Raw genomic sequence first — 18,563 nt, 5'->3', positions numbered from 1 at the left:
GCTCAGGACAGATAAAAAATTAGTTTAAAATTCTAAGACAGACCTTGACAAAATTAATCGTGGAGACTGGCATAGACGTGGTGTTCCTTCCCTATGCCCTATTCAAACGTACTAAAAATACTCCCTCTTGATTCAGTTTTACTCTTTTTAAGATCCTCTATGACGTGCACCTGCATCATGCCCAGACCCTAACTAAGTTAGCTATTGAGACTGGCGGTAAAGACTGGGTGACCCTCCTTCCTTTTGCGCTTCTCAGAGTCCGAAACACACCTGGACGTTTCAGCCTTACCCCTTATGAAATTCTACATGGGGGACTGCCCCCCTTGACTGAGTCTGGCGGGATATTGGATCCCTGTGTTGACTCTTCCTCACCCTCTGCTTTGTTTACCCATTCAAAGGCCTTGGAAGTTGTCAGAACACAGATCTGGAACCAGATCAAAGAAGCTTATGCACCAGGGACTACGGCAGTGCCCCACGGGTTCCAGGTTGGAGATTCGGTCCTTGTCAGACGACATCGCACCAGCACTCTTGAGCCTCGGTGAAAAGGACCATATCTGGTACTGTTAACAACTCCCACGGCAGTAAAAGTAGACGGAATCGCCGCCTGGATCCACGCCTCCCACGTCAAGAAGGCTCCTAGCCAGGGTAGAGGCAACCATGAAGACAACTGGACAGTGGCAACTACTGACAATCCTCTTAAACTTCGCTTGTGTCGCGGGTGCCACCCTAAGCTTGGGGAACCACAACCCTCATGCCCCAATTCAACAGTCTTGGGAAGTGCTTAATGGGGAGGGAAACATTGTATGGGCAATCACTGCAGTCCTTCCCCCTTGGATTTGGTGGCCTGATCTCACCCCTGACATCTGTAAGTTAGCAGCAGGATCTCCCAATTGGGACCTCCCCGACCATACTGATCTTAGTAACCCACCCCCTGAACAGCGGTGTGTTCCAGGTGGAATAGGGAACACGTATGGATGTTCAGGGCAGTTCTACCGAGCTAATCTTAGAGCTGCACAGTTCTATGTTTGCCCTGGTCAGGGTCAAAGCAAAAAGCTTCAACAAGAATGTGGAGGGGCATCAGATTATTTTTGTGGTAAATGGACATGTGAAACAACAGGGGAAGCCTACTGGAAACCTTCCTCTGCCTGGGACCTAATCACGGTTAAGCGAGGTAGTGGTTATGATAAGCCATACCAAGGAGAAAGAGATCCCCATAAATATCCAAACGATGGCGACCTCCATTATGTCCTGGATTCAGATGAGGCCGCCGTAGGAGCTTATGGGTGTGCTACTGAAAACAGCCCCCCAGGACCATGCAAAGTTAAATAGTGCAACCCCCTACTTATAAAGTTCACTGAAAAAGGGAAACAAAATCATTTAAGTTGGCTTAAAGGAAATAAGTGGGGTTGGCGTGTATCTAGTCCACCAAGAGACCCTGGTCTCATTTTCATGATCAGGCTAACAATGAGAGACCTAGCAATAACACCCATAGGGCCCAACAAAGTCCTTACGGAACAGGGTCCCCCAGTTGCACCGGCTCCCCCACAAGTCCCGGCCGTACCAGCTCCACCAACTCCACAGCCCAACACAGTGAGACTTTCCCTAGGGACTAATACTTCCCTCATGAGGCCGACCTTAGTTTCCCCACCGCCCCTAGACACAGAGAGCCGTCTGGTCAGTCTAGTCCAAGGAGCTTTTTTGGTGTTAAATAGGACTAATCCTAATATGACTCAATCATGTTGGTTATGCTATGCCTCTAGGCCCCCTTATTATGAAGGAATTGCTCAGATCAGGACTTATAATACTACTTCAGATCATTCTCAATGCCTTTGGGGAGAAAACAGAAAGCTGACTCTGGCAGCAGTCTCAGGAAGTGGGCTCTGTTTAGGCCAGGCGCCTCAAGATAAACGGCACCTTTGTAATCAGACCCAGAACATCCAGTCTAACAAAAGTGGTCGGTATCTGGTGCCCCCCATAGATACAGTATGGGCTTGCAATACCGGTCTCACTCCTTGTGTATCTATATCTGTTTTTAATAGTTCCAAAGATTTCTGCATTTTAGTTCAACTTATTCCTAGACTCCTGTATCATGATGATAGCTCCTTTTTAGACAAGTTTGATCATCGGGTCCGCTGGAGAAGAGAGCCCATTACCTTAACTCTGGCAGTACTTTTAGGATTGGGAGTAGCAGCGGGAGTAGGTACAGGGACCGCTGCCTTAATTCAGACCCCCCAATACTATGAAGAATTACGTACAGCTATGGATATTGATCTTAAAACTATAGAACAGTCTATAACTAAATTAGAAGAATCTTTAACTTCCCTGTCTAAAGTAGTGCTGCAAAATAAGAGGGGATTAGACTTATTATTCCTTAAAGAAGGAGGACTTTGTGCTGCCCTAAAAGAAGAATGTTGTTTTTATGTTGATCATTCAGGAGTAATCAAAGACTCTATGGCCAAACTTAAAGAATGCCTAGATATGCGTAAAAGAGAAAGAGAAAGCCAACAAGGATTGTTCGAAAGCTGGTTTAATAAGTCCCCTTGGCTCACCACCCTCCTCTCCACCATACCAGGACCCTTAATTACACTTATGCTTTTGCTTATTTTTGGCCCCTGCATATTCAATAAGTTAGTAGCTTTTATTAGAGAAAGAATAAATGCAGTGCAGGTTATGGTACTAAGGCAACAATATCGGGTCCTCCAGGAGTCCAAAACCCCGCTCTAAGATTAGAGCTATTTACTAGAAGGAGTGGGGAATGAAAGAGGAAAATTACTGGACACCTGAACTCTTCAACTCATAGTCCTCCTACCCCTCCCATCTGGAGAGTTCCCGGAACACTCCTGAACTTCTCACCCCAGAGTACATTCCTGAACTCTTCACCCAGAGTCCGACCCCCTCCCAATTGAAAACTGTTCCAGGAACATTTTTTTGATAAGGGTCTCCTGGAACAAACCTAGTCCTACCCCTCCTAACTGAGGACTGTTCCAAGAACATTTTTGAGATAGGGGCCTCCTGGTACTACCCCAGAATGTTCCAATAGATCAGGTACATTGCCAAAATATAGGACACGACCCCTTGGTGACGTAAAACTTGTACTTTTCCCCTGGCTTTTTCCTATAAAAGCTTGTGAAAAATTCTGGGCTGTCGTCGATTCTCCTCTACACCATGCTGGGTGTATGAGTTTCGACCCCAGAGCCTCTGGTATATGTGCTTTTTATGTGCTTTCTTGTTGTCGCTTTATTAAATCTTACCCTCTACATCTTAAGTTCGGTCTCAGTGTCTTCTTGGGTGCGCGGCTGTCCCGAGGCTTGAGTGAGTGTCTCCCCTTTGGGAGTCTTAGAGTCTTTCAGTACCATGTCCAATTTTCTGAGAAACTGCCAGACTGATTTCCAGAGTGGCTGTACAAACTTGCAATCCCACCAACAGTGGAGGAGGATTTCTCTTTCTCCACATCCTTGCCAGCATCTGCTGTCACCTGAATTTTTGATCTTAGCCATTCTGACTGGTGTGAGATGGAATCTCAGGGTTGTTTTGATTTGCATTTCCCTGATGATTAAGGATGCTGAACATTTTTTCAGGTGTTTCTCAGCCATTCGGTATTCCTCAGTTGAGAATTCTTTGTTTAGCTCTGAGCCCCATTTTTTAATGGGGTTATTTGATTTTCTGGAGTCCACCTTTTTGAGTTCTTTTTATATACTGGATATTAGTCCTCTAACTGATTTAGGGTAGGTAAAGATCCTTTCCCAATCTGTTGTTGGCCTTTTTGTCTTATTGACGGTGTCTTTTGCCTTACAGACACTTTGCAGTTTCATGAGGTCCCATTTGTCAATTCTCGATCTTAAAGCACAAGCCATTGCTCTTCTATTCAGAAAATTTTCCCCTATGCCAATATCTTTGAGGCTTCTCCCCACTTTCTCCTCTATAAGTTTCAGTGTCTCTGGTTTTATGTGGAGCTCCGTGATCCACTTAGATTTGACCTTAGTGCAAGCAGATAGGAATGGATCAATTCGCATTCTCCTACATCATAACCACCAGTTGTGCCAGCACCATTTGTTGAAAATGCTGTCTTTTTTCCACTGGATAGTTTTAGACCCCTTGTCGAAGATCAAGTGACCATAGGTGTGTGGGTTCATTTCTGGGTCTTTAATTCTATTCAATTGGGCTACTTGTCTTTCGTTATAAAGAGTACGATGCTGTTTTTTTTTTTTTTTTTTTTCACAATTTCTCTGTAGTAAAGCCTTAGGTCAGGCATGATGATTCCACCAGAGGTTCTTTTATCCTTGAGAAGAGTTTTGGCTATCCTAAATTTTTTGTTACTTCAGATGAATTTGCAGATTGTTATATGTAATTCGTTGCAGAATTGAGATGGAATTTTGATGGGGATTGCATTGAATCTGTAGAATGCTTTTGGCAAGGTATCCATTTTTACAATGTTGATCCTGCCAATCCATGAGCATGGGAGATCTTTCTATCTTCTGAAATCTTCTTTTATTTCTTTCTTCAGAGACTTGAAGTTCTTATCATACAGATCTTACACTTCATTAGTTAGCATCACGCCAAGGTATTTTATATTCTTTGTGACTATTGAGAAGGGTATGGTTTTCCTAATTTCTTCCTCAGCCTGGTTATCCTTTGTGCAGAGAAAGACCATTGACTTGTTTGAGTTAATTTTATATCCAGCTACTTCACCGAGACTGTTTATCAGGTTTAGGAGTTCTCTGGTGGAATTTTTAGGGTCACTTATATATACTATCAGATCATCTGCAAAAAGTGATATTTTGTCTTCTTCTTTTCCAATTTGTTTTCCCTTGATCTCCTTTTGTGTTCGAATTGCTCTGGCTAGGACTTCAAGTACAATGTTGAATAGGTAGGGAGAAAGTGGGAAGCCTTGTCTAGTCCCTGATTTTAGTGGGATTGCTTCCAGCTTCTCACCATTTACTTTGATGTTGGCTACTGGTTTTCTGTAGATTGCTTTTATCATGTTTAGGTATGGGCCTTGAATTCCTGATCTTTCCAAGACTTTTATCATGGATGTGTGTTGGATTTTGTCAAATGCTTTCTCCGCATCTAGTGAGATGATCATGTGTTTTTTGTCTTTGAGTTTGATTATATAATGGATTACGTTGATGGATTTCGGTATATTAAATCATCCCTGCATCCCGGGAATAAAATCTACTTGGTCAGGATGGATGATTGTTTTGATGTGTTCTTGGATTCGGTTAGTGAGAATTTTATTGAGTATTTTTGCATCTATATTCATAAGGGAAATTGTACTGAAGTTCTCTATCTTTTTTGAATCTTTCTGTGGTTTAGGTATCAGAGTAATGAATATAGAATGAGTTGAGTAGAGTACCGTCTACTGCTATTTTGTGGAATAGTTTGTGAAGAACTGAAATTAGATATTCTTTGAAGGTTTGATAGAACTGGCACTAAACCTATCTGGTCCTGGGCTTTTTTTGGTTGGGAGTCCATTAATGACTGCTTCTATATTTTAGGGGATATGGGACTGTTTAGATCGTTAACTTGATCCTGGTTTAACTTTGGTACCTGGTATTTGTCTAGAAATTTGTCCATTTCCTAAAGGTTTTCCAGTTTTTTTTTTGAGTATAGCCTTTTGTACATGGATCTGATGGTGTTTTGGATTTCTTCAGGGTTTGTTGTTATTCTCCCTTTTCATTTCTGATTTTTTAAATTAGCATGCTGTCCCTGTGCCCTCTAGAGAGTCTGACTAAGGGTTTATCTATCTTGTTGATTTTCTCAAAGAACCATCTCCTCATTTGGTTGATTCTTTGAATAGTTCTTCTTCTTTCCACGTGGATGATTTCACCCCTGAGTTTGATTATTTCCTGCTGTCTACTCCACTTGGGAGAATTTGCTTCCTTTTTTCTAGAGCTTTTAGGTGTGTTGTCAAGCTGCTACTGTGTGCTCTCTCTAGTTTCTATTTGGAGGCACTCAGAGCTGAGTTTTCCTCTTAGAAATACTTTCATAGTGTCCCCATATCTTTGTGTATGTTGTGGCTTCATTTTCATTAAACTCTAAAAAGTCTTTACTTTCTTTATCCCTTCCTTGACCAAGGTATCTTTGAGAAGTGTGTTGTTCATTTTCCACGTGATTGTTGGCTTTCCATTATTTATGTTGTTATTGAATATCAGCCTTAGTCCATGATGGTCTTCTAGGATGCATGGGACGATTTCATTATTTTTGAATCTGTTGAGGCCTGTTTTGTGAGCAATTATATGGTCAATTTTGGAGAAGGTCCCGTGAGGTGTTGAGAAGAAGGTATATCCTTTTGTTTTAAGTTAAATTGTTCTGTAGATATCTGTTAAGTCCATTTGTTTCATTACTTCTGTTAGTTTCACTGTGTGTCTGTTTAGTTTCTGTTTCCACGATCTGTCCATTGATGAAAGTGGTATGTTGAAGTCTCCCACTATTATTGTGTCAGGTGCAATGTGTGCTTTCAGCTTTACTAAAGTGTCTTTAGTGAATGTGGCTACCCTTGCATTTGGAGCATAGATATTCAGAATTGAGAGTTCCTCCTTGAGGATTTTACCTTTGATGAGTATGAAGGGTCCCTCCTTGTCTTTTTTGATAACTTTGGGTTGGAAGACGATTTTATTCTACATTAGAATGGCTACGCCAGCTTGTTTCTTCAGACCATTATCTTTGAAAATTGATTTCCAGCCTTTCTCTCTGAGGTAGTGTCTGTCTTTTTCCCTGAGTTGGGTTGCCTGTAAGCAGCAGAATGTTGACTCCTGTGTGTGTAGTCAGTCTGTTAGTCTATGGCTTTTTATTGAGGAATTGAGTCCATTGAAAGTAAGAGATATTAAGGAAAAGTAATTGTTGCTTCCTTTTATTTTTGTTTTTAAAGTTGGCATTCTCTTTTTGTGGCTGTCTTCTTTTTGGTTTCTTTAGGGATTAATTTGTTGCTTTTTCTATGGCGTGGTTTCCGTCCTTGTATTGTTTTTTTTGTTTGTTTGTTTGTTTTTTTTTCTGTTATTATCCTTTGAAGGGCTGGATTTGTGGAAAGATAATGTGTGAATTTGGTTTTGTGGTGGAAAAATTTGGTTTCTCCATCTATGGTAAATGAGAGTTTGGCTGGGTATAGTAGCCTGGGCTGGCATTTCTGTCCTCTTAGGGTCAGTAACACATCTGTCCAGGATCTTCTGGATTTCATAGTCTCTGGTGAAAAGTCTGGTGCAATTCTCATTGGCCTGCTTTATATGTTACTTGAGCTTTTTGCCTTACTGCGTTTAATATTCTATCTTTATTTAGTGTAGTTGTTGTTCTGATTATTATGTGTTGGGAGGAATTTCTTTTCTGTTCCAGTCTATTTGGAGTTCTGAAGGCTTCTTGTATATTCATGGGCATCTCTTTCTTTAGATTTGGGATGTTTTCTTCTATAATTTTGTTGAAGATATTTGCTGGCCCTTTAAGTTGAAAGTCTTCATTCTCATCTTCTCCTATTATCTGTAGGTTTGGTCGTCTCATTTTGTCCTGGATTTCCTGGATGTTTTGAGTTAGGATCTTTTTGCATTTTGTATTTTCTTTGATTGTTGTGCCAATGTTCTCCATGGAATCTTCTGCACCTGAGATTCTCTCTTCCATCTCTTGTATTCTTTTGATGGTGCTTGCATCTATAATTCCAGATTTCTTTCCTAGGGTTTCTATCTCCAGCGTTTCCTCACTTTGGGTTTTCATTATAGTGTCCACTTCCCTTTTAAGTCTTGGATGCTTTTATTCAATTCTATCACCTGTTTGGTCATGTTTTCCTGCAATACTTTAAGGGAATTTTGTGCTTCCTCTTTATGGTCTTCTGCCTGATTAGCCGTGTTTTCCTGTATTTCTTTAAGTGAGTTATTAAAGTCCTTCTTGATGTCCTCTACCATCATCATTAGATATGCTTTTATATCCGGGTCTAGTTTTTCAGGCTTGTTGAGGTGTCAGGACTGGGTCGGGTGGGAGTGTTGTGTTCTGATGATGGTGAGTGGTCTTGGTTTCTGTTAGTAAGATTCTGATGTTTGCCTTTCACCATCTGGTAATCTCTGGAGTTAGTTGTTGTAGTTGTCTCTGGTTAGATCTTGTTCCTCAGGTGTTTATGTTAGCCTCTATCAGCAGACCTGTGAGACTAGTTCTCTCCTTAGTTTCAGTGCTCAGAGTACTCTCTGCAGGTAGGCTCTCTGCTTGCAGGGAAGGTGCCAAGATATGTGGTGTTTGAACCTGCTTCCTGGGTGAAGTTGTTAACCACTCACAGAGGTCTTAAGATCCAGTGGAGGGTCCTGTTTATACCTAACAGTTGTCTGCAGACTCCATGTCCAAGGTGCCTTTGTGCTGGCATGGAAGGGCCAGAAGGGATTTGTTCCCGAATCAGGCCAAGTTTTCTGCTTCCCTAATTAATGCAGACTCAGGTCCCACGGAATTGGATTGTTGCAGACGCTGTGTTCCACTCACCAGAGGTCTTAAGATCCCGTGACTGGTCTTGTGGGTAGCTGGCAGGTGTCAGCCGACTCTGCACCTAAGCTACCCAAGTGCTGACGGGACCGGAAGGGACTTGTGCCCCTGATCAAGCCAGGTTTTCTGCTTCCCTAACTAATGCAATCTCAGGTCCTGCACGACTGGATTGGAGCAGACGCGGTGTTCCACTCACCAGAGGTCTTAAGATCCCATGGCGGGTGTCAGCCCACTCTGCACCCTAGCTACCCCAGTGCTGGCCGGACTAGAAGGGCACCATAATATTTTCATACTCTTTTTTCATTGGTTCTTTTTTCCTTTGTTCTGAGAACCAGTGAAGTCAGAAAAATGTTTTTATTCATCTTTATTTAAAGAACATATTATTATTAATTATTATTATTATTACTGTTACCAATTTTTTTATTTACATCTCAAATATTGTCCTGCTCCCACACCCCCTTGCACAGTTTTTCACACTTTTCCCTCTCACTTTGCCTCTGAGATGGGTATCATCATGGTGGTCCTCCTTCCCTGGGCCAGCAAGTCTTTACAGGATTACGCAGAACCACTCCCACTAAGGCCAGTCAAGGCAGTCCACTGCTACATATATATTGGTGGCCTCAGTCTAGATTTACTTGCTCTTTATTTGGTGACTTTATCTCTGGGAGCTCCCAGCAGTACATATTAGTTGACACTGTTGGTCTTCCATGTTGCCAACCCCTTCAGTTCCTTCAATCCTCCCACTAACTCTTACATACATGTCTCTGACCTCACTCTAGTAGTTAGATATAAGCATCTACATCTGTCTCATTCAGTTGTTGGTATAGCATACAGAGGACAGCATTGCTAGGCTCCTCTCTGAAAGTACAACAGAGCATCAATAATACTGTCAGGCTTTGGTACTTGCCCATGGGATAGATCCCAAGTTGGGCGGGTCACTGGTCTGACATTCCTTTAGTTATTACTCCATTTCCCCCTGCATTTCTTTTAGATATTAACAATTTTAGGTTGAAAATGTATAGACTCAATACAAATCCCATCACTATTCCAATATAATTCCTCCCAGACATGGAAAGAACAATTTTCAACATCATATGGGAAAACAAAAACCCAGGACAGCCAAAACAATTCTGAACAATAAAAGAACATCGAGAAGAATCACTTAAGCAAAAGTAATAATAATAATAATAAAAATAATAATGAAGCACATGGAATTGGTACAGAGACAGACAGGTTTGTCAATGAAATAAAAATGAAAACCCAGGAATAAACACATACACCTATGGTCACTTGATCTTTGACAAAAAAAAAAAAAAAGCTAAAACCATACAGTGGAAAAAAAATAAGGCATCAACAAATGGTGCTGGTCTAACTGGCAGTCTGCCTGTAGAAGAATGCAAACTGATTCATAATTATCACCATGCACAAAGTTTAAATCTAAGTGGATCAAGGACCTCATCATGAAACCAAATACACTGAATTTAATAGAAGAGAATGTGGAAAATATCATCAAACACATTGGCATAGTGAGAAATTTCCTGAATATAAGACACCAATAGCTGAGACTCTAATCCATAAATGGGACCTTATAGACCTGCAAAACTTCTGGAAGGCAAAGGACACTGTCAACAAGACAAAAAGCAAGGGTACAGAAAATTTTATTGTGTGGAGTCTTACTTCAACTAGATAAAACAAGTCTGTTTATTAGGAAATATGTTATCATATCTTGACCATTGTATCAAGGCCTGTAGTATTTTCAGAGGACTATTACTTAAACTCACTTGGTATTACCTTGAATCTGGTAGCTTATTTGTATCATTTATTACAGTTGTCCTCAACCTTCCTAATGCCAGCAATCCTTTAATACTGTTCCTTATGTTGTGATCACCCCAAACAAAAATATATATTTTTTTGCTTCTTTTATAAATGTAATTATAAAAATTTGCTTCAATTGTTCATGGTAAAATGTTGTTTTATGAAGATTGTGCAGAACAATATAGACTCCTTTATAGCCAATTATAATGTAACCTTAAAAGGAAAGACTATGATAATGTCTCAAATTTTATTCCTATTGAACGAAAGAAAACTAAATTTAAGACATTACAGCCCTACCCAGAAAGTTTATTCAAAGTCCATATCTCATGTGGCATGTTATTTAGGAGCGCTTTTTGGCTTAGAGCAAAGAACAAAGGCTGTAAAGTCATCCCAGAAACCAACTAGCCTTTGAGATAAGAAAGGCATGCAAGGAAAATCCCCCCAGGACAAGCTCAAGATGAGTAGTGGACCACCTGCTGATATGGTTTGGGCTTAGCCAAGTGTCCTGCAGACCAAGACAAAAACCCTCCCTTTAGAGTTACACTCTGATGTTTAAATTGCCCATTTGTGTGTAACTGCACCAATTCTTCCCCTACTCCCACTCCTTTCCTACATAAACCCCTTTACTATATATACTTTTGAGCCTTGAGGCCGACATCTGTTATCTCCTGTGTGAGATGCATGTCGGTCCTGGAGCTCCATCATTAAACTACCTCGTATATTTACATCAAGACAGTCTGTTTGTTCATGATTCTTGGGTGCACACTGAATCGGGAGTCAAGTGGGGGTTTCCCCACTAGGTTCTTTTCACTATCACTCTTGTTCTTATGATCTTGAAGAAAAATGTTGGTGGAAGTTATGTCAGAATGTACATTTATGACACATACAGAAGTAAGTGGTTGCTTAATGGCCAGCTTCTATAAATATTTTAAATTAGGTAAAGAAATCATTTACATATACCAATTGCAAAGCCGCAGATGAGAAAAATATCAGACAATGTAAGTTGAAGGCAATTTTCTAGAAGCATATTTTATTTTTATGTTTGTCTCATGTACATAATTTCCATTATTTCTTTCAAATTCTGGGCTGTGTTGGGGTTATCTGTATGCTGCCTGGTTGGTGACTCTGTCTTTGGGAGCTCCCTGGGTTCTGGGTGAGTTTAGGCTGCTAGTCTTCCTATGGGTTTGCTCTCCTGAGCTTCTTCCAGCCTTTCCCTATTCCAACCACAGTGATCCCTGACTTCCATTGGTTGGGTTAAAGTATCTGCAACCTTCTCAGTCAGCTCCTTGTTGAGCCTCAAAGAGGACAGACGTGCTAGCGTCCTGTTTGTAAGTATACCATAGCATCGATAATAGTATCAGGCCTTGGGGCCACTCTTCGAAGAATGGCCCCAAATTGGGCTAGTCAAAGTGCCTCCTTTCCCTCAGTCTCTTCTCTATTATTTGTCCCTGCAATTCTTTTAGATAGGAATAATTCTGGGTCAGTGTTTTTAACTATGAAATGGCAATATTTAAATATAACTTATACAATGATGAGAAAAGATTACCTGTAAATTAAGTTTCTCTATACATAAACATAGTTTCCTCTTTTATTTAACTAAACATAGTAGTATTTTGATGCCTTTGAACTGCTGTATTCTCTCATAATTGTTTTTGAAATTTACGAATATATTTTCTGTACCGATTAATTTCTTTTCATGTTTTTAATGGACATGGTGAATATAATAATATATGTTATGTTGGTTTGGTTTTTATCAAAATAAGCTTTATTATTTATTCGTGGAACCTGCTACCTTAAGATATATATCTTTATTAAAAATTAAATTTAGATAATTATTATTTCAATTGAATTCCCATCAGTGCTTATTAGTGTAAGTGTAGTATTAAGTATCCTTTGGTTTTCAAAGTACCTTAATGACATTTCATTTTTCATTACTCTCAAATTATTTCAATGGTGTTCATTTTTCTTGTATTTTTATCAGTTTCTCTCCCAGTACTCTGTTCCTCCATCTTTCTCATGCACTCACTCATTCCTCCTATTTTCATCCTCACCTGACTCAAATCTACCACAAAATTTGTTTTCCTTCCTAGGAGATCCATAAATTCCCCCTCCTTGAGCTCTTCTTGTTTTGCTTAGGCTCGCTGTATCTGAGGATTGTAGTATTATTTTCCTTTAAAGAAAAACTAATGTTCAAATATAAATGAGTACATTCCATGTGAGTTTTCCTGTGTCTGGGTTACCTCATGCAGTATAATCATTTCTAGTTCCATCCATTTGTCTTCAAATTTAAGGATGGTATCTTTTTTTTTTCCTCAAAGAATAGTATTCCAATTTGTATATTCACCACTTTTTCTTTATTCAGTTGAGGGACATCTAGGTTGTTTACAATTTCTGACCACTATGAGTACAGCTGCAATGAAGATGAATAAGGAAGTGTCCTTGTGGTAATATAGAGAGTAGTCTAGATAAATTCTCAAAAAGGTATATCTGGATCTTGAGACAGAACAATTTCCAATAGTCTGAGGAACCATTATGTTGATTTTCATAGTGGCTGTACTAGTTTGCTGTTCCATCAGCAATGGAGACACATTCCCCTTGTTCCAAATGATTGCCACCATCTGCTATTCCTTGTGGTTTGAACTTAGGCATTCTGATAGGTGTAAGATGGAATCACAAAGTTGTTCTAAAGTGCACTTTCCTGATGGCTATAGACATTAAGAATTTTTAAGCATTTCTTTGCCACTTGATATCCTCTTGAGAATTCTCATTTTAGATGAGATAACCCATTTTTAATTGTATTATTAGTTTTCTTAATATCTGGTTCCATGGGTTTCTTATACATTAGCTCTCAGTCAGATTTGGGCTTGATGAAAATATTTTCCCATTCTGTGGGTTACTGTTTTTGCCACTCGGTGTTGTTCTCTGCCTTATAGAATCTTTCCTGTTTCACAGGGAACCATGACAGTTTCAGTTTTTCATATGATGGATTACATTTCTGATTGTTGTATGTTGATCCACCTCTGCATCTTTGGGAGGAGATGTACCTTATCATGACGTGTGATATCGATGTCTTTTTGTTTGGTGAGTATATTATTATGAGTATTTTTGCATTAATGTTCATGAGGGAAATTGGTCTGTGATATACTTTCTTTGTTAAGTATTTGTGTGGTTGAGGTGTCAGGATAAATGTTGCCTCATAAAATGAACTTGGAAATATTCTGTTTGTTTATATTTTGTGAATGGATTCGAGTAGTTTTGGCATTATCAGTCCTTTAACAGTGTGATAAGAATTTGTATAATTTAAGTTTTAGTGCTGTTCATTTTGTTGAAAATGCCAGTACCCTTGCTTTTATGGCATAGATGCTAAAAATTAAAAGATTACCTTGGTGAAACTTTTTTTAAAATATTTTTTATTACATCTTTCCCTCAATTACATTTCTAATGCTATTCCAAAAGTCCCCCATACCCTCCCCCCCACTTCCCTACTCACCCATTCCCAGTTTTTAGGCCCTGGCGTTCCCCTGTGATGGGGCATATAAAATTTGCATGTCCTATGGGCCTCTCTTTCCAGTGATGGCTGACTAGGCCATCTTTTGATACATATGCAGCTAGAGTCAAGAGCTCCAGGGTACTGGTTACTTCATAATGTTGTTCCACCCATAGGGTTGCGGATCCCTTCAGCTACTTGGGTAATTTCTCTAGCTCCTCCATTGGGGGCCCTGTGTTCCATCCACTAGCTGAGAGTGAGCATCCACTTCTGTGTTTGCCAGGCCCCGTCATAGTCTCAAAAGAGACAGCTATATCTGGGTCCTTTCAGCAAAATCTTGCTAGTGTATGCAATGGTGTCACTATTTGGAAGCTGATTATGGGGTGGATCCCTGGATATGGCAGTCTCTAGATGGTCCATCCATGAAACTTTTTTTAAATGAATATGAAGTGTCTTTTGTGTGTTTGCATTAATTTATTTTGGTTTGCAATCTTTCTTTTTTGTTTTTTTTTTGATATTAGAGTGGATAAACCAAGTTGCTTCTTATGTCCATTTGTTTATACATGTTAGATCAGGGTAGTGAGAGCTCACATCATGAACTGAAAGCAGAAAGCAGAGAGAATTAATTGGTGGTAGTGAGATGATAATTTTCCTGATATACAGCCTGCAATAATATATGACTTCCTAACCCCTATTCCAAACATGCAAGCAACACTAACCATTTGGGCCCAATTGTATAAATTCTAAAGATGATTGGAAACATTTTTTCCTTTTTTTTAATTTTTAATATTTTTATTACATATTTTCCTTAGTTACATTTCCAATGCTATCCCAAAAGTCCCCCATAGCGCCCCCCACTTCCCTACCCACCCATTCCCATTCTTTTGGCCCTGGCATTCCCCTATATTGGGGCATATAAAGTTTGTGTGACCAATGGGACTCTCTTTCCAATGATGGCCGACTAGGCCATCTTTCGATACATATGCAGCTAGAGACAAGAGCTCCGGGGTTCTGGTTAGTACATTATGTGGTTCCGACAATAGGGTTGCAGATCCCTGTAGCTCCTTGGGTACTTTCTCTCGCTTCTCCATTGGGAGCCCTGTGATACATCCAATAGCTGACTGTGAACATCCACACCTGTGTTTGCTAGGCCCCGGCATCGTCTCACAAGAGACAGCTATATTTGGGTCCTTTCAGTAAAATCTTGCTAGTGTATGCAATGGTGTCAGCGTTTAGAAGCTGCTTATGGGAAGGATCCCTGGATACGGCAGTCTCTAAATGGTCCATCCTTTCATCACAGCTACGAACTTTGTCTCTGTAACTCCTTCCATGGTTGTTTTGTTCCCAATTCTAAGAAGGGGCACAGTGTCCACACTTTGGTCTTCATTATTCTTGAGTTTCATGTGTATAGTAAATTGTATCTTATATCTTGGGTATCCTAAGTTTTGGGCTAATATCCACTTATCAGTGAATACATATTGTGTGAGTTCTTTTGTGATTGTGTTACTTCACTCAAGATGATGCCCTCCAGTTCCATCCATTTGGCTAGGAATTTCATAAATTCATTCTTTTTAATAGCTGAGTAGTACTCCATTGTGTAAATGTACCACAATTTCTGTATCCATTCCTCTGTTGAGGGACATCTGGGTTCTTTCCAGCTTCTGGCTATTATAAATAGGGCTGCTATAAACATAGTGGAGCATGTGTCCTTCTTACCGGTTGGGACATCTTCTGGATATATGCCCAGGAGAGGTATTGCTGGATCCTCCGGTAGTACTATGTCCAATTTTCTGAGGAACCGCCAGTCTGATTTCCAGAGTGGTTGTACAAGCTTGCAATCCCACCAACAATGGAGGAGTGTTCCTCTTTCTCCACATCCTCGCCAGCATCTGCTGTCACCTGAATTTTTGATCTTAGCCATTCTGACTGGTGTGAGGTGGAATCTCAGGGTTGTTTTGATTTGCATTTCCCTGATGATTAAGGATGTTGAACATTTTTTCAGGTGCTTCTCTGCCATTTGGTATTCTTCAGGTGAGAATTCTTTGTTCAGTTCTGAGCCCCGTTTTTTAATGGGGTTATTTGACTTTCTGGAGTCCACCTTCTTGAGTTCTTTATATATATTGGATATTAGTCCCTTATCTGATTTAGGATAGGTGAAGATCCTTTCCCAATCTGTTGGTGTTTTTTTTTTTTTGTCTTATTGATGGTGTCTTTAGCCTTGCAGAAGCTTTGCAGTTTCATGAGGTCCCACCTGTCAATTCTCGATCTTACAGCACAAGCCATTACTGTTCTATTCAAGAATTTTTTCCCTGTGTCCATATCTTCAAGGCTTTTCCCCACTTTCTCCTCTATACATTTCAGTGTCTCTGGTTTTATGTGAAGTTCCTTGATCCACTTAGACTTGACCTTAGTACAAGGAGATAGGAATGGATCGATTCGCATTCTTCTACATGTTAACAACCAGTTGTGCCAGCACCATTTGTTGAAAATGCAGTCTTTCTTCCACTGGATGTTTTTAGCTCCCTTGTCGAAGATCAAGTGACCGTACATGTGTGGGTTCATTTCTGGGTCTTCAGTTCTATTCCATTGGTCTATTTGACTGTCACTATACCAGTACCATGCAGTTTTTATCACAATTGCTCTGTAGTAAAGCTTTAGGTCCGGCATGGTGATTCCACCAGAGGTTCTTTTATCCTTGAGAAGAGTTTTTGCTATCCTAGGTTTTTTGTTATTCCAGATGAATTTGCAGATTGCACTTTCTAATTCGTTGAAGAATTGATTTGGAATTTTGATGGGGATTTCATTGAATCTGTAGATTGCTTTTGGCAAGATAGCCATTTTTACAATGTTGATCCTGCCAATCCATGAGCATGGGAGATCTTTCCAATTTCTGAGATCTTCTATAATTTCTTTCTTCAGAGACTTGAAGTTTTTATTATACAGATCTTTCACTTCCTTAGTTAGAGTCACGCCAAGATATTTTATATTATTTGTGACTATTGAGAAGGGTGTTGTTTCACTAATTTCTTTCTCAGCCTGTTTATTCTTTGTGTAGAGAAAGGCCATTGATTTGTTTGAGTTAATTTTATATCCAGCTACTTCACTGAAGCTGTTTATCAGGCTTAGGAGTTCTCTGGTGGAATTTTTAGGGTCACTTATATATACTATCATATCATCTGCAAAAAGTGATATTTTGACTTCATCTTTTCCAATTTATATCCCTTTGATCTCCTTTTGTTGTCGAATTGCTCTGGCTAGGACTTCAAGTACAATGTTGAATAGGTATGGAGAAAGTGGACAGTCTTGTCTAGTCCCTGATTTTAGAGGGATTGCTTCAAGCTTCTCACCATTTACTTTGATGTTGGCTACTGGTTTTCTGTAGATTGCTTTTATCATGTTTAGGTATGGGCCTTGAATTCCTGATCTTTCCAAGACTTTTATCATGAATGGGTGTTGGATCTTGTCAAATGCTTTTTCCGCATCTAAGGAGATGACCATGTGGTTTTTGTCTTTGAGTTTGTTTATATACTGGATTACGTTGATGGATTTCCGTATATTGAACCATCCCTGCATCCCTGGGATGAAACCTACTTGGTCAGGATGGATGATTGTTTTGATGTGTTCTTGGATTCGGTTAGCAAGAACTTTATTGAGGATTTTTGCATCAATATTCATAAGGGATATTGGTCTGAAGTTTTCTATCTTTGTTGGATCTTTTTGTGGTTTAGGTATCAGAGTAATTGTGGCTTCATAGAATGAGTTGGGTAGAGTACCTTCTGTTTCTATTTTGTGGAATAGTTTGTGAAGAAATGGGATTAGATCTTCTTTGAAGGTCTGATAGAACTCTGCACTAAACCCATCTGGTCCTGGGCTTTTTTTAGTTGGGAGACTATTAATGACTGCTTCTATTTCTTTGGGGGATATAGGGCTGTTTAGATCACTAACCTGATCTTGATTCAACTTTGTTACCTGGTATCTGTCTAGGAACTTCTCCATTTCATCCAGGTTCTCCAGTTTTGTTGAGTATAGCCTTTGGTAGAAGGATCTGATGGTGTTTTGGATGTCTTCAGGATCTGTTGTTATGTCTCCTTTTTCATTTCTGATTTTGTTAATTAGGATGCTTTCCCTGTGCCCTCTAGTGAGTCTGGCTAAGGGTTTATCTATCTTGTTGATTTTCTCAAAGAACCAGCTCCTTGATTGGTTGATTCTTTGAATAGTTCTTCTTGTTTCCACTTGGTTGATTTCGCCCCTGAGTTTGATTACTTCCTGCCGTCTACTCCTCTTGGGTTTATTTGCTTCCTTTTGTTCTAGTGCTTTTAGGTATGTTGTCAAGATGCTAATGTGTGCTCTCTCTAGTTTCCTTTTGGAGGCACTCAGAGCTATGAGTTTTCCTCTTAGAAATGCTTTCATTGCGTCCCATAAGTTTGGGTATGTTGTGGCTTCATTTTCATTGAACTCTAAAAAGTCCTTAATTTCTTTCTTTATTCCTTCCTTGACCAAGGTATCATTGAGAAGAGTGTTGTTCAGTTTCCACGTGAAGGTTGGATTTCTATTATTTATTTTGTTATTGAAGATCAGCCTTAGTCCATGGTGATCTGATAGGATGCATGGGACAATTTCAATATTTTTGTATCTGTTGAGGCCTGCTTTGTGACCAATTATGTGGTCAATTTTGGAGAAGGTACCATGAGGTGCTGAGAAGGAGGTATATCCTTTTGTTTTAGGATAGAATGTTCTGTAGATATCTGCCAGATCCATTTGATTCATAATTTCTGTTAGTTTCACTGTGTCCCTGTTTAGTTTCTGTTTCCAT

This window comes from Mus caroli, unplaced genomic scaffold, assembly GCF_978045245.1.
Source record: "Mus caroli unplaced genomic scaffold, Mus_caroli_1 scaffold_5, whole genome shotgun sequence".
Taxonomy (NCBI): domain Eukaryota; kingdom Metazoa; phylum Chordata; class Mammalia; order Rodentia; family Muridae; genus Mus; species Mus caroli.
Note: the sequence above shows the minus strand (reverse complement) of the source record.